Genomic DNA, 15,527 nt, shown 5'->3' on the forward strand with positions numbered 1-15,527 from the left:
TTTTTTGGGGGGGTCTGTATGGCGTAATCTACAGAGGGGGCTGTATGGCGTTATCTACAGAGGGGGCTGTATGGCGTTATCTACAGGGGGCTGTGTATGGTGCTATCTATAGGGGGGCGCTGTGTGGTGGAATCTATAGGGAGGCACTATCTACAAGGGGGGGGGGTTGTGTGATACCCAGCAGAGGGGGGGGGCCCAGTCAAAAGTTTGCTATGGGGCCCAGTCTTTCCTAGTTACGCCCCTGGCTATGGCAACTCCACATGATCTGGAAAGGTGATTTGTGTCAAATTTATGTTTAATGGTAGGGGAATGTCCTTCCTTGAAGTGTGTTTCCTGGAAGCATGCAATGTGTACCTTACGCTTGTGAAGATGGTGTAGGATTTGCGCCCTTCAGCACCTTCGCATTGAAGGAGGCTATAGTAAGGTCAGCCATGGATGCAGACTAAACGGCTTGCTGAGGTATTCCGGAAGAAACAATAAAGGCAGGAGTCCAGGGTCACCATGAGGAGAAAAGGGAAAGGAGACAAGCTAGAAATAGAAAGCACAGCATGAGAGAAAAACGAAAACAAAGACAAAAATTCAAACAAAAAAGGCAGTAAGAAAACAACTGCCGTGCAAGCTAAGCGCAAAAATGCGGAGGGCCAAAGGCTCGGTCCAATACTTACAGGAGGAAGGTGACAGCTAGGCATGGCTGGCCTTAGATACGTTCGACCAGTGCGGTCGCATAGGGCGCCAGCCGCCACACTGCAAGAGGGGCGCCAGCGGGTGTGTGTATCACCGCGCTGTTGCAACAACCAGCGGGTCAGGTGCCACTCGCTAACTGCACCCAGGGCCGACCTTAGGCAGTCGCCTTTCCGCCCGGGCGCTTCTTCACTTAGTGGCCGTCGCTACCGCTGTAGCAGCCATAGTGGCTGCTAGCGGCGACAACGGGCATGAGGGCGTTGGTGCCGCTAGCAGCCGCTGCGGCTGCTATAGAGGTAGCGACGGCACTATAGCAGAGCAGGGAGGTATCTCCCTGCTCTGCTATCTACTAGCGCCACTGTAGCTCCCTGAAGGTGCGGAATCCCCATGTGGCCGGGGATTCCGCTCCTGGAGCGGTTCTTGATGTCTCTGTCCATATATGGACAGTGACATTAGAGGAAACTCCTGAAGTGGAATCCCCGTCCACAGCGTTGCAGACGCTGTGATCGGGGATTCCACTTCAGGAGAAGCTCCTGTCTGTGTCCATTTATGGACAGTGACGTCATTGGCTTATCCAGGAGTGGAATCCCCGGTCACAGCATCTGCAATGTTGGGGACAGGGATTCCACTTCAGGAGTTTCCCCTGATGTCACTGTCCATATATGGGGGTTCTGCTCCTTCAGGGAGCTACAGTGGCGCTAGATATACTAGAAGGGGTGGGGATTTGCTATCTACAAGGGGGCTGTGTGCTGTGTGGCACTACCTACAAAAAAGGACAACTGTGCAGGAGCACACAAAATACCTAGCTTTCCCGGATATCAAATAAATGTGTGGAAATAAACTAAGATATAACTTTTATTTAATCGAGCTAAAAGGATTAATCCTTTTAGCTATACTAAATAAAAGTTATATCTTAGTTTATTTCCACACATTTATTTGATAGCTGGGAAAGCTGGGAATTTTATGTGCTCCTACAGCAGTTATCCTTTTTTGAATGTTTATTGCCTGCCAGCTATCGGGGTCATTTCGTAGTCCTTGCACTACCTACCAGGGAACTGTGGGCTGTGTGGCACTACCAACCAGGGGGCTGTGTGGCACTACCAACCAGAGGGCTGTGAACTGTGTGGCACTACCAACCAGGGGGCTGTGGGCTGTGTGGCACTACCAACCAGGTTGCTGTGTGGCACTCCCTACAAGGCGGCTGTGTGGTGCATTCTACAGTGGGCTGTGTGGCGCACTCTACAGGGGGCTGTGTGGTGCAATCTACAAGGGGGCTGTGTGGCACTACCTACAAGGGGGCTTTGTGGCGCTACCTACAAGGGGGCTGTGTGGCGCTACCTACAAGGGGGCTGTCTGGCGCTACCAACAAGTGGGCTGTCTGGCGCTACCTACAAGGGGGCTGTCTGGCGCTGCCTACAAGGGGGCTGTGTGGCGCTACCCACAAGGGGGCTGTGTGGCACTACCCACAAGGGGCTGTGTGGTGCTACCTACAAGGGGCTGTGTGGCACTACCTGCAGGGGGAATCTGTGAGTGGTCGGCTGATGGTCATTTTACTGTGAGTGGGGGGCTGATGGTCTTCAAGTGGTTTACGCCTCTAACCTCCAATTGAAATTAACAGGAGGTAGAAAATACCTGTGTCTCCCGTTTGGTGCTTTTTTTCCTGCGTCTTTTGCATTTGCTTCAACGGCTTAAGAAAAAACACAAAAAAAAGGTCAAACAATGCTGTCAGTTCCTGAAGGAATTTTGAGGCACATTTTTTCTTGCCTTGCAAAAAACGTGTGTGAACATACCCTATGAGTGTAGTGCTTGTTCTTAGCCATTTTCTGTCTTTCTCAAAACAATTTTGGTAGGGGTGCCCTGAGGAAATTTTATTTTTCCAGTGCTGCCTCGAGTCCGAAAAGGTTGGGAAACTCTGTACTAGGCTACAGGATCACGCCGTGGAGAAGCTCAGTTCGTCATGGGAACGGGGTCTAGGTGAGTACAATTTTTGTTTATGTTTGGGGCACTGTCTACAAGGGGGAAGTGGGGCGGGATGTATGGCACTGTCTACAAGGGGGAGGTGGGGGGCTGTATGGCACGATCTACAAAAAGGAGGTGGGGGATTATGGCACGGTCTTCAGGGAGGTTGTATGGCAAAATCTACAGGGGGGCACTATACTGTGTGGGGGCCACTAAGCGGACATTATACTGTTTAGGGGTAATACAGGTGGCATAATACTGTGGGCACAATTAGAGGACAAAATACTGTGTCTTTGAAGGGGTTGTAATATATTATTAAATATTATTATTATACTGTATGGGGACACTAAAGGGACATTATAATTTTTTAATGGGGCATCTTTTTTTAATGATTGGGTGGGGCGCCGAAAGATCATTTCGCACAGAGCGCCATCTATCCTAGGGCCGGCCCTGCAGCTACGCATAAGAGCTATCTGCACTCCCCAGCTTACAGAAGTAGGAGTATGAACAGCTAACATTATGTACGCACTGTAAATAAAAGAGGGAGGAAGGCATTGTAAGGTATACTCAATACTCAAAACAAAAGGCAAGCTAGATATCTAACAGCAAATAAGAAAAAAGGATAAATTCCAGGAGCTGATAAAACAATTACAGCTAACAAAATAAAATAAGACCCAGATTATACATGTCGGCGACAAGGCAACTCCGATCATCACACCGAACGGGCATTCTCCACAGGCGGTGTAGGATCACGTTCCTGCCTGCGTCTGGACCATCTGCTGGGCCCGTGTGTGGGGCGACCCCCAGTGGTAGGCTAATGCACAGAGAGCGGGCGTCCTGCCCGAGATCCTCTGCCTGCAGAGGATAACAGTGAGGGCCACTACAGTAGTGAAAGATGAGGACGGTCTAAGTCCCTCAAAAAAACAGGCAAGTCAGTCGGAGATCGTATAGTATAGGTGCGACCATCTTGTCTGACCATCACGGCAAAAGGAAAGCCCCATCTGTAGATGATGCCTCGGCTCCGGAGTACCTCCAGAAGGAGTTTGAGATAGGGTATGTATAGACAGATCTGGCAAGATACGTATCTGCGTACCTTGATGAAGAATTTTGGGCTGTTGTCGGATTTTTTGTAGAATAGAGTCCATGATGACGTAAAAGTGGATTCGGCAAATGAAATCCCTTGGCCGCTGATCATCAATACTCAGTGGACGGAGGGCCCGATGTGCCCTATCAATTTCTGTATGAGTATTCGGCGGACGGTCCAATAAGTTATTGAAGATGGTAGACAGAGTAGAGAACAGATCAGACGCAGGAATGGATTCGGGTAATCCCCGAATACGTAAGTTGTTCCTCCGGTCACGATTCTCAATATCATCAAGATGTTGTTGCAAAATGAAAAATTGAGCCGAGTGCTGTTGTATAGTAGATTGAATATTTGCAATAGTAGCAGTGTCAGCGACCCTGTCTTGAGTAAGGGTGTCCACCCTCGTAGAAAGTGAGGAAAGTTCAGCACGGAACTTGGTGAACTCCAGCTTACATTGCTCCACAATCTGTTTGGCAAAAAAAGTCATATCAGCCCTAGTGGATAACAATTGAGCAAGCTGACGGATATCTGAAAGAGTATCTTGTCTGTTTTTACAGACAGACAGACAGACACACACAGATGAGGAGTCTTAAAGACTTAATCCGAGAACAGCCGGAATATCATCCGGAGCAGGAGCATAATCCGGGTTAGGATGAGTAGAGGAATTGAACAGAAATCCTTGGCTATGGGTGTACAATACAGGTAAGACTGTGCGCACACAACTATCGTGTATAGGCTAGGGTGGAATTATCTTGCTCCTACAAATAAATCAACCAACACCGACTGAACCTTTAACGTGGGTTGATCAGGGGGTCAGCCACAGCTTTATTCACTATATTGTTATCCAATATTTTCACAATAAACAGATTACCGCTTATACCCTTATGCCAGCCCGCCTAAGGCAGGGCATGTAGGTCCCTTCTTATATAACAAAATACTGCCTGCTGTGACATGAGCTTTAAAAACGAACAAATTGCATCAAAACCACAAAGTTAACAAAATCCTTATTACAAACTTGGATACGATCAACAAAATGACCATTGAATGAGGTATGTTCCGTACAAAATATATATACCGAATTTCAAAGACAACTTGTAAAATGTGTATCAAAATGTATATTCCTTTGTTTTTTTTTATTATCTTAATTTTTTATAGTGTTTTGTTTTGTTTTTTGTATAACCAAAGTTTCTCATATCTGTTCAAACCATTTTTTATTTTTTTTTATAGGTGGTTCAACAAACAACTAGGGAGGGCGGGTGGGACAAGTAACGGCCGGAAGAGGAAGATGTCTGCCGGCCCTTGGCTTATAAAGCCCAGCAGGGGAGGGTGGGCAAGACCGCCCACCATACTGCCCGCAAAACGCCCACTGAGGCGGGTGCTTACTATCCATGTAAGGCCCACGCCCCACCCTGCCTAACTCGGATGGGATCTGGCCCTAGCCCAAAAATAGCCCTCTTTAACCCCTTTCCGTGCCACACAGTCATGGGCCCAGCGGCTAATAAGCCTGAGGGCCTCCAAGACTGTGCGCACACAACTATCGTGTATAGGCTAGGGTGGATTTACCTTTCTCCTACAAATAAATCAACCAACACCAACTGAACCTTTAACGTTGGTTGACCAGGGGGTCGGCCACAGCTTTATTTACTATTTTGTTATCCAATATTTTCACAATAAACAGATTACCGCTTATACCCGTATGCCAGCCCACCTAAGGCAGGGCATGCAGGTCCCTTCTTATATAACCAAATACCACCACGAGGAGGATGCGCATCCTCAACTGTGCATACCTCCTCCCCCACGACCCCCGGTCAGCCTGAATAAAGCCTCCTCCATCCCATCCTGGAGCCCTGACAAAAGATGTCCAACCCAATATCAGTCAGGTGCACCCCGTCCTGCAGCAGTAAACACCTATTATCCCCTTCTAACATCCTATGCCTAATAACTACACCACCCATGGCTCTGACATACCTGGAGACCCTGGTGTTTAACAGGCGCCTCCGCCTCTCATTGGCATTAAGATCACTTGCGCCTTGCCACTCCGCACGGGGAATCACCTCTGACCAAACCAATACCAACTGAGCGAAGAATGACGTGAACCTTTCTAAATCCTATCAAATCAATGCTATCAATTCCCCTAGACAGACAGAACAAAGGTCGTTCCCCCCAACATGGATCACTAGCACCGTTGGCGTTGCTCGCTGTCTGCTGATAGCCACCACCTCCGGCAGTACCTCCAGCCACCTCAGGCCACGAATTCCTCTCCAGTGAATATCAGCTCCCAACACGCCCAGTGAGAGACCGCCTGGTCTTATAGAAGCCCGTCTTTCCACCCAAAAAACATATGAGTGGCCAAGGATCCATATTGCGGGCGAGAACCTGTAATCAAGAAACAACATTAATGCAAAAACAAATCCGGACGAATATAACCAGCAAAACATTCAGATCGCCAACGCCCAATGCGGCGGACCACTCCGTCGGGTAGGCCCAAACTCCTTCGGGGGAAAAGCCGCCCTGGATAGAGTGGACCTAAAAACCGCCGAAAACTGGAACCTGGTGAGGGGTTTGCCATCTAAATGGGATAGGAATTGGAAACCGGACAAGCGAGCCTGGGAGTACTGAGCAATAGTTTGAACTGGGCAGGCCGGCCCGGGTACGGGTCGCAGGGATATCCAACAGCCTTTGCCAAAGACATTCGTCTTGGATTTCCGTATAAGGAAACGGATGCTGGAGCTGGATAAGACAACATCGTCAACTAGTAGACCCCCGGGGCGGGTGGCTAACATGGCCACCAATTCGGAAATGCGTAGGGCACCGAAAAAGGCCAAAACAAAAGCCACTTTAAATAAAGAAACTTCAAATGGGGAAGAACAAACACCGGCTAACTCCTGCAATCATTTTAGTAGACTGGGGTAAGAGACAGGCCGTCTGCATTCCCGTCTAACTGCTGATTTCTTCCATCCCTTCAACACCTGGGCTATGAAAAAAAGATTTAGTAACATCCGGCCAAGAACGCAACTTAAAGGAAAAAGCAAGGCCGGTCAGCCGTCGCTGCGCAACTGCTCCCGAAACCCATCTCTCTAACAATTTGGATAAATAAGCCAATACATAAGTTCTGAGGGTAGCCTCATCAGGTCCCAGGGCCCGCTCGCAACAACATCCAGCCACTCGTTCCACGCCTTACCGTATGCCGCCCAAGTAGACGGGGCGAGAGACGACCTTACGAGAGGGACCAGTTGGGATCCAGCATCCTCCACAACGTATCCGGGCAGCTGGCCTCTGCCGTGTCTGCCTGCGTGCAAAGTGAACGGAAAACCTGGCAATTAAAACGTGACAAAGCATCAGCGACTTTATTTTGAACACCAGGAATATGGCGAGCCCTAAATTGGATGTTGTGTTGCAGGCATCTTAACACCAGACGCCGGATCAACACAACAACGGGGGGGGGGGGGGGAAGAAGAAGTCAGGTGGTTAACAGCATGGACGACACTGGAATTATCAGACCAAAACACTACCGACGAATTAGCCAACACTCCCCCCCACAGTTTGATGGCAACTGTAATGGTAAACTTTTCAAGCAGCGTCAAATTTTTACAGCAGCCGCGGTCACGCCAGGACTGAGGCCAGGGGGCAGCGCACCATGCACGGCCCAGTATGGCCCCGAAACCCGCGCAGCCTGCCGCAGCCATAAACAATTGAATCTCGCGGTTGGACACCGGCGAAGCCATCCAGCACGTGCGCCCGTTATGATCAGATACGAAATTCAACCACACCTGGAAATCACTCCTAAGAGCTGCCGTAATGCGCACGTAGTGCGTGGGGGACCGAACACCGGCCATGGCTAAGGATAAACGGCGTGAAAATATACGACCCATCGGCATCACTCTGCTCGCAAACACCAACAGACCCAATAACGATTGGACCTGCCGGAGCTGTAGCTTCTTTGCAACCATTGCCGCGGACAAGTGAGACCTTAGTTTAACAACCTTATCCACTGGAAAACAGAACACCATTTCCACAGAATCGATCTCGATTCCTAGAAAAGATAACACCGTTGTCGGGCCTTCGGTTTTTTCCTCCGAGAGGGGAACGCCAAAACGGACAGCCAAACAACGGAAAGAGTCAAGTAAAAATTGACAACGCGTGGACGTGGAGGCCCCTACGAAAAGAAAATCGTCCAAGTAGTTTGTAGTGGTAGGACAACCCGTTAACTCCCTCAAAACCCACTCTAAGAAAGAACTAAAAATGTCAAAATAATAACAAGAAATGGAGCAACCCATGGGTAAACACATATCATAGTAAAATTGACCATCCACCTGGCAGCCAAGCAAATGAAAACAATCAGGGTGAACAGGTAACAAACGAAACGCGGATTCCACATCGGATTTAGCCATAAAGGCCCCCTGTCCGGCCTGGCGGACTAAATCGACCGCTTATCAAACGAGACATACGGAACAGGTCCTTATCTATCCCGTCGTTAACTGAACTTCCTTTTGGGTATGACAGGTGGAGTATTAAACTGAATTTACCAGGCTCGTTATTGGGAAATACGCCTAAGGGGGATACCCGCAGGTTGGGGAATGGCAATTCTGAAAAGGGGCCGGCCATCCGGCCCAGCTTCAACTCTTTTCCCAACTTATCTCTGATTACCGCTGGGAATTCCCTCGTTGATTTCAAATTGCCCGACACCAAAGGTGTCGGGTTGGGAACAGAAGCGATAAAGAAGCCAAATGTGAAACCTGTTCTAAGCAGCACGGCTTCCCCCATCTTGGGGTACCGGTCTAGCCATGGTGACATCTCTAATACGCGTATTGGGGTCCTCAGCCCTGCTCGTATTATTTGGACGTGGGACCTGCGCGCTTCGACGGTTGCAACGTAAGGCTGGGTGGGCGGCACCACAGAAAGAGCACTCGTGTTTAAACTTACATGATGCATAGAATTTGCAATGGCCTTCGTTGAATAGCCAGCATGAGCCCGTACGCTTAACGGTGTGGGCCCCAACCCCAGGGAAAGAATCGCCAAACGCTGGCGGGGAAGGGGCCGCTGGCTGAAAGGGGCACTGGGACATCATGAGCCGTAACCAAACGTCCGTGGCCTTGGTGCCCCAGCCTACGAAACTCTTCGTCTTAACGCCACCAAGCCGAACCCCCATGTGACTTATAAGCGCTAAAAACCGAGTCTAGGTATACAAAAAACTGGAAGGATTTCTCGGAGGAATTCTGGGAGGCTACACAACCTAATATTGCAAAAACTTGCAACCAATTATTAAAAGTTCTGGCCACCTTCGGCTTCGCCGGAACCCCCCTTTCAAAACGTCGTTCCTTGTCGACAGTCGCCGAATCCACTGATACCAAGGACCAAATATCAACGTAGTCATTTCGCGCTATTTTTTCCCTGGTAACATCAGACAAGTGAGCACCAAGTGGGGGGATGCCACAAAAATAAGTATCCCTGAAGGCGGGCAAGGAAGGGCCTGCCATAGACGTAGACGCCTCCACCAATGTTTTCCCAGCCTCAGCTTGTGAGGCCTGGGGGGTAGGGGCAACTGGCCTGCCCGCCAACAGGAACCGCAACACATTAACTATATCAACATCAGATGTAACCCCTGAGACAATCATACTCACCGTGACCAGATGCTGATGACGGGACCAAGGCCATCGAAGGTGGCTGGGAAGGAACAGGTGCGGAAGATGCTACTGGTACCTCCACCGTCCTTGAACTCATTGCCCGCCGACGGTTGGATGAGCGTGTGCTAAGGCGACGTCCGTCATGGCTGCCCCTTGGACTGCCGTTGCGAGACGACCCAGTGCGAGAGCTCGACGATTCGCAAATTGACGACAACCTCCTGTGCCGCTGACGACGTCTGTGCGAATGTTGAGATGAGCGGCGTCTGGATGACCGCCGAAAACGGGAACGGCGAGTCCGGTTGGTGTCCCTGGAGCTAACAGACGAAGCCCGCTCAACGTTTTCCGTTAGCACATTACTTGGACCCAAAACCGGAGGAACGACCAGGGCAGTAACGGATGGATGCTGAGGCGGTGAAGATGGTCGTGCCTGTTGCCTCACCCTCGGCGGATCCTGTTCACATTGGAAAAAATCCTCCTCACTATCGCCCAGGAAACAATCATCCCCATCATTCAGCGGGGAGGTGAAGTTTCATGCCACCCTCCGGCGACAGTACCTGGGGGGATGCGCTGCGGGGCCGCACCCCTTGTGCTGCTACGTGCGCCCATTGTGAGTGTTGATGGAAGGGGAGTCCCCCTTTGCAACCCCACCGAGCCCGACGCTGCCGTAGTACCTGGAGCTGCAGTGGAGGCAGATGTGCTCCTCGCGGTCGCTGGGCGAGGCCTAGCCCTTTCCAGACCGGTGGGAGACGTTAAAGAGGCTCTGTCACCAGATTTTGCAACCCCTATCTGCTATTGCAGCAGATAGGCGCTGCAATGTAGATTACAGTAACGTTTTTATTTTTAAAAAACGAGCATTGTTGGCCAAGTTATGACCATTTTCGTATTTATGCAAATGAGGCTTGCAAAAGTACAACTGGGCGTGTTGAAAAGTAAAAGTACAACTGGGCGTGTATTATGTGCGTACATCGGGGCTTGTTTACTACTTTTACTAGCTGGGCATTCTGATGAGAAGTGTCATCCACTTCTCTTCAGAACGCCCAGCTTCTGGCAGTGCAGATCTGTGACGTCACTCACAGGTCCTGCATCGTGTCGGCACCAGAGGCTACAGTTGATTCTGCAGCAGCATCAGCGTTTGCAGGTAAGTAGCTACATCGACTTACCTGCAAACGCCGATGCTGCTGCAGAATCATCTGTAGCCTCTGGTGCCGGCTCGTATGACACGATGCAGGACCTGTGAGTGACGTCACACTGTGATCTCTGGAGAACACGGCTGTGTCTGCACTGCCAGAAGCTGGGCGTTGTGAAGAGAAGTGGATGATACTTCTATACACAACGCCCAGCTAGTAAAAGTAGTAAACACGCCCCGATGTACGCACATAATACACGCCCAGTTGTACTTTTACTTTTCAACACGCCCAGTTGCACTTTTGCAAGCCTCATTTGCATAAATACGAAAATGGTCATAACTTGGCCAAAAACGTTACTGTAATCTACATTGCAGCGCCTATCTGCTACAATAGCAGATAGGGGTTGCAAAATCTGGTGACAGGGCCTCTTTAAGCCTGGAGACGGGGGGGATCACGTCCTCATCCAGCCCGCCTCGCGAGGGTTGCGTCACTGCACAGGACTGCGCATGCGTGACCTGTCTGGCAGAATCGGGGAAGACTCGTTGGTTGCCGGAGGGGGAGAGCTGCACTGGCGGCCTGGAGCGGCGGGCAGATTGCCAAGCAGGAAGTGGACACGGTAAGGAGGACTCCGGCGCCACAGTCTCGTTTAAGAGAGACTGCAGCCATACAGAACCCTCGTCCTGAAGACGGAGGCGAATTGACTCCTCAAGCTCTTGCCGTTTCATGATTGTAAACAGGTAAGTGTACTCACTGTGACACTGTATGTGACTGCGTACAAGTAACGGCTGGAAGAGGAAGATGTCTGCCGGCCCTTGGCTTATAAAGCCCAGCAGGGAAGGAAGGGCAAGACCGCCCACCATACTGCCAGCAAAACGCCCACTGAGGCGGGTGCTTACTATCCATGTGAGGCCCACACCCCACCCTGCCTAACTCGGACGGGATCTGGCCCTAGCCCAAAAATAGCCCTCTTTAACCCCTTTCCGTGCCACACAGTCATGGGCCCAGCGGCTAATAAGCCTGAGGGCCTCCAAAGTCTAGTGGTGTGGGGGAGACCCCCGAGGCAGTGACGGTGTTATGGTCGACTGCATATTAGGGGGATTGCCACACGACGAGCCAGAGGACCATGAGGGGGAAACTCCTACCAGTGCAGGGCCTTGGGGAGGATGGAGGAGTTCTGGGGGCCTCTAGCCCTGAATGCCCAACAGCAGACAAGGTGGCATGAGGCCCAGGACCTCGGTACTCACTGTGCCTCCTGGATGTAGCCTCCAGCTGTGCACCGGCAGATGAAGGAGGGAAGTCCGATGTACCACTTTTTTTTTAATCAACTTTATTAAACTCGTTTTTTACTTTTCTACTAGTCCCACTAGGGGACTTTACTATGCAATCTTCCAATCGCTTTTATAATACACTGCAATACTTTTGTATTGCAGTGTATTACTGCCTGTCCGTTTAAAACAGACAGGCATCTGCTAGGCCATGCCTCTGGCATGACCTAGCAAGTAGCAGGCATACACTACAGGCAGACCTGGGGGCCTTTATTAGGCCCCCAGCTGCCATAGAAGACACGACACCCGGCGTTCTTATTGCCGGGTGCCAGTGCGATGAGAGAGGGAGCTCCCTCCCTCTCTCCCAAACCACTCAGAAGCGGCGCTCGCTATTGAGCACCGCATCTGAGGGGTTAAATGGGTGAGATCGATACTGATATCTGTCATGAAGCGGGTTAGTGGACCCACTAGGCCGTACCGCCGTAGCGGGAAGGCAGCTGGCCAAACAACAGGACACCCCAGAAATACAATGTCCCGCACAAGGGTACCTGGATAGTCCAGACGGTGACCGAAGCTCTAGCACAGATGAGATGGGTGCAGCAGATGGCGCCAAACGTGGCGGATGACACAGGAGTCGCAAGTAGAGATGAGCGAACCGGGACAACCGAACCCGGTTTCGGTCCGAACTTCAGGAAAAGTTCGGTTCGCAGCGAATCCGAACTTTACCGGGTTCGGCCGAACCCGTTTTGACCGAACCCGGCTACATTTTGGCGCCTGCCACATGTTACATCTAAAATGGAGGATTACAGAAGATCACCTGACATCAGGCTACCCCATAATGCCTTGCAAACGGCTCTCCCAGCCAATGGGGAGGCAGCATAGGGGCGGGCTCAAGCCTGCAATAAAAGTCTATGCACGAAGCTCAGCGGCCAATTTACAGACAGGAGCTGTAGGGATAGCATCTCTGTGCAGTAAGGGAAAGCTTTAGGAATCTAAAAGGCAGGAATTCAGAAATCGAAGGGGCTCATCCACTACTCACTACTCAGCCAGTGTGTGAATACGCTTTTATAAGGGGCTCATCCCCATTGCATCCAACTTGCAATACAGGCAGCCTTTGTAGTAGTGGTAGTAGTAGTACTACAAGGCCCAGCATTCCCTGAGTGCACTGCAGCGAGGCTGATTGAAATTCTCATTCATTGCCATTTGCCAAGCCAGTGTCCGTGTGTGAATACGCTTTTATAAGGGGCTCATCCCCATTGCATCCAACTTGCAATACAGGCAGCCTTTGTAGTAGTGGTAGTAGTAGTACTACAAGGCCCAGCATTCCCTGAGTACACTGCAGCGAGGCTGATTGAAATTCTCATTCATTACCATTTGCCAAGCCAGTGTCCGTGTGTGAATACGCTTTTAAAAGGGGCTCATCCCTGGAATAACAATCCAACTTGCCATACAGGCAGCCTAGAAGTACTACAACGCCCAGCATTCCCTGAGTGCACTGCAGCGAGGCTGATTGAAATTCTCATTCATTGCCATTTGCCAAGCCAGTGTCCGTGTGTGAATACGCTTTTAGAAGGGGCTCATCCCCATTGCATCCAACTTGCAATACAGGCAGCCTTTGTAGTAGTGGTAGTAGTAGTACTACAAGGCCCAGCATTCCCTGAGTGCACTGCAGCGAGGCTGATTGAAATTCTCATTCATTGCCATTTGCCAAGCCAGTGTCCGTGTGTGAATACGCTTTTAAAAGGGGCTCATCCCATTCCCTGGAATAACAATCCAACTTGCCATACAGGCAGCCTAGAAGTACTACAACGCCCAGCATTCCCTGAGTGCACTGCAGCGAGGCTGATTGAAATTCTCATTCATTGCCATTTGCCAAGCCAGTGTCCGTGTGTGAATACGCTTTTAGAAGGGGCTCATCCCCATTGCATCCAACTTGCAATACAGGCAGCCTTTGTAGTAGTGGTAGTAGTAGTACTACAAGGCCCAGCATTCCCTGAGTGCACTGCAGCGAGGCTGATTGAAATTCTCATTCATTGCCATTTGCCAAGCCAGTGTCCGTGTGTGAATACGCTTTTAAAAGGGGCTCATCCCTGGCCGTTATTAACAGGAATAACAATCCAACTTGCCATACAGGCAGCCTAGAAGTACTACAAGGCCCAGCATTCCCTGAGTGCACTGCCGCGAGGCTGATTGAAATTCTCATTCATTGCCATTTGCCAAGCCAGTGTCCGTGTGTGAATACGCTTTTAAAAGGGGCTCATCCCTGGCCGTTATTAACAGGATAACAATCCAACTTGCCATACAGGTAGCCTAGTAGTACTACAAGGCCCAGCATTCCCTGAGTGCACTGCAGCGAGGCTGATTGAAATTCTCATTCATTGCCATTTGCCAAGCCAGTGTCCGTGTGTGAATACGCTTTTAGAAGGGGCTCATCCCCATTGCATCCAACTTGCAATACAGGCAGCCTTTGTAGTAGTGGTAGTAGTAGTACTACAAGGCCCAGCATTCCCTGAGTGCACTGCAGCGAGGCTGATTGAAATTCTCATTCATTGCCATTTGCCAAGCCAGTGTCCGTGTGTGAATACGCTTTTAAAAGGGGCTCATCCCTGGCCGTTATTAACAGGAATAACAATCCAACTTGCCATACAGGCAGCCTAGAAGTACTACAAGGCCCAGCATTCCCTGAGTGCACTGCCGCGAGGCTGATTGAAATTCTCATTCATTGCCATTTGCCAAGCCAGTGTCCGTGTGTGAATACGCTTTTAAAAGGGGCTCATCCCTGGCCGTTATTAACAGGATAACAATCCAACTTGCCATACAGGTAGCCTAGTAGTACTACAAGGCCCAGCATTCCCTGAGTGCACTGCAGCGAGGCTGATTGAAATTCTCATTCATTGCCATTTGCCAAGCCAGTGTCCGTGTCACGTGTGTGAATACGCTTTTAAAAGGGGCTCATCCCTGGCCGTTATTAACAGGATAACAATCCAACTTGCCATACAGGTAGCCTAGTAGTACTACAAGGCCCAGCATTCCCTGAGTGCACTGCAGCGAGGCTGATTGAAATTCTCATTCATTGCCATTTGCCAAGCCAGTGTCCGTGTGTGAATACGCTTTTAGAAGGGGCTCATCCCCATTGCATCCAACTTGCAATACAGGCAGCCTTTGTAGTAGTGGTAGTAGTAGTACTACAAGGCCCAGCATTCCCTGAGTGCACTGCAGCGAGGCTGATTGAAATTCTCATTCATTGCCATTTGCCAAGCCAGTGTCCGTGTGTGAATACGCTTTTAAAAGGGGCTCATCCCTGGCCGTTATTAACAGGAATAACAATCCAACTTGCCATACAGGCAGCCTAGAAGTACTACAAGGCCCAGCATTCCGAGTGCACTGCCGCGAGGCTGATTGAAATTCTCATTCATTGCCATTTGCCAAGCCAGTGTCCGTGTGTGAATACGCTTTTAAAAGGGGCTCATCCCTGGCCGTTATTAACAGGATAACAATCCAACTTGCCATACAGGTAGCCTAGTAGTACTACAAGGCCCAGCATTCCCTGAGTGCACTGCAGCGAGGCTGATTGAAATTCTCATTCATTGCCATTTGCCAAGCCAGTGTCCGTGTGTGAATACGCTTTTAAAAGGGGCTCATCCCTGGCCGTTATTAACAGGAATAACAATCCAACTTGCCATACAGGCAGCCTAGTAGTACTACAAGGCCCAGCATTCCCTGAGTGCACTGCAGCGAGGCTGATTGAAATTCTCATTCATTGCCATTTGCCAAGCCAGTGTCCGTG

General features: G+C 50.2%; 1 long non-coding RNA gene across 1 annotated transcript in view; it reads right to left on the minus strand.

The window, feature by feature from the left end:
* Positions 1-4,960: 4,960 nt before the first annotated feature.
* LOC142660240 (uncharacterized) overlaps positions 4,961-15,527 on the minus strand; it is a 28,888-nt gene continuing 18,321 nt past the window's right edge. Inside the window, exons 2-3 of the long non-coding RNA XR_012850436.1 lie at positions 6,906-7,037; positions 4,961-6,100 (exon numbers count right to left, since the gene is read on the minus strand). This is a non-coding gene — a long non-coding RNA (uncharacterized LOC142660240). The remainder of the gene's footprint in view (positions 6,101-6,905; positions 7,038-15,527) is intronic.

This window comes from Rhinoderma darwinii, chromosome 9, assembly GCF_050947455.1.
Source record: "Rhinoderma darwinii isolate aRhiDar2 chromosome 9, aRhiDar2.hap1, whole genome shotgun sequence".
NCBI classification, from domain to species: Eukaryota; Metazoa; Chordata; class Amphibia; order Anura; family Rhinodermatidae; genus Rhinoderma; species Rhinoderma darwinii.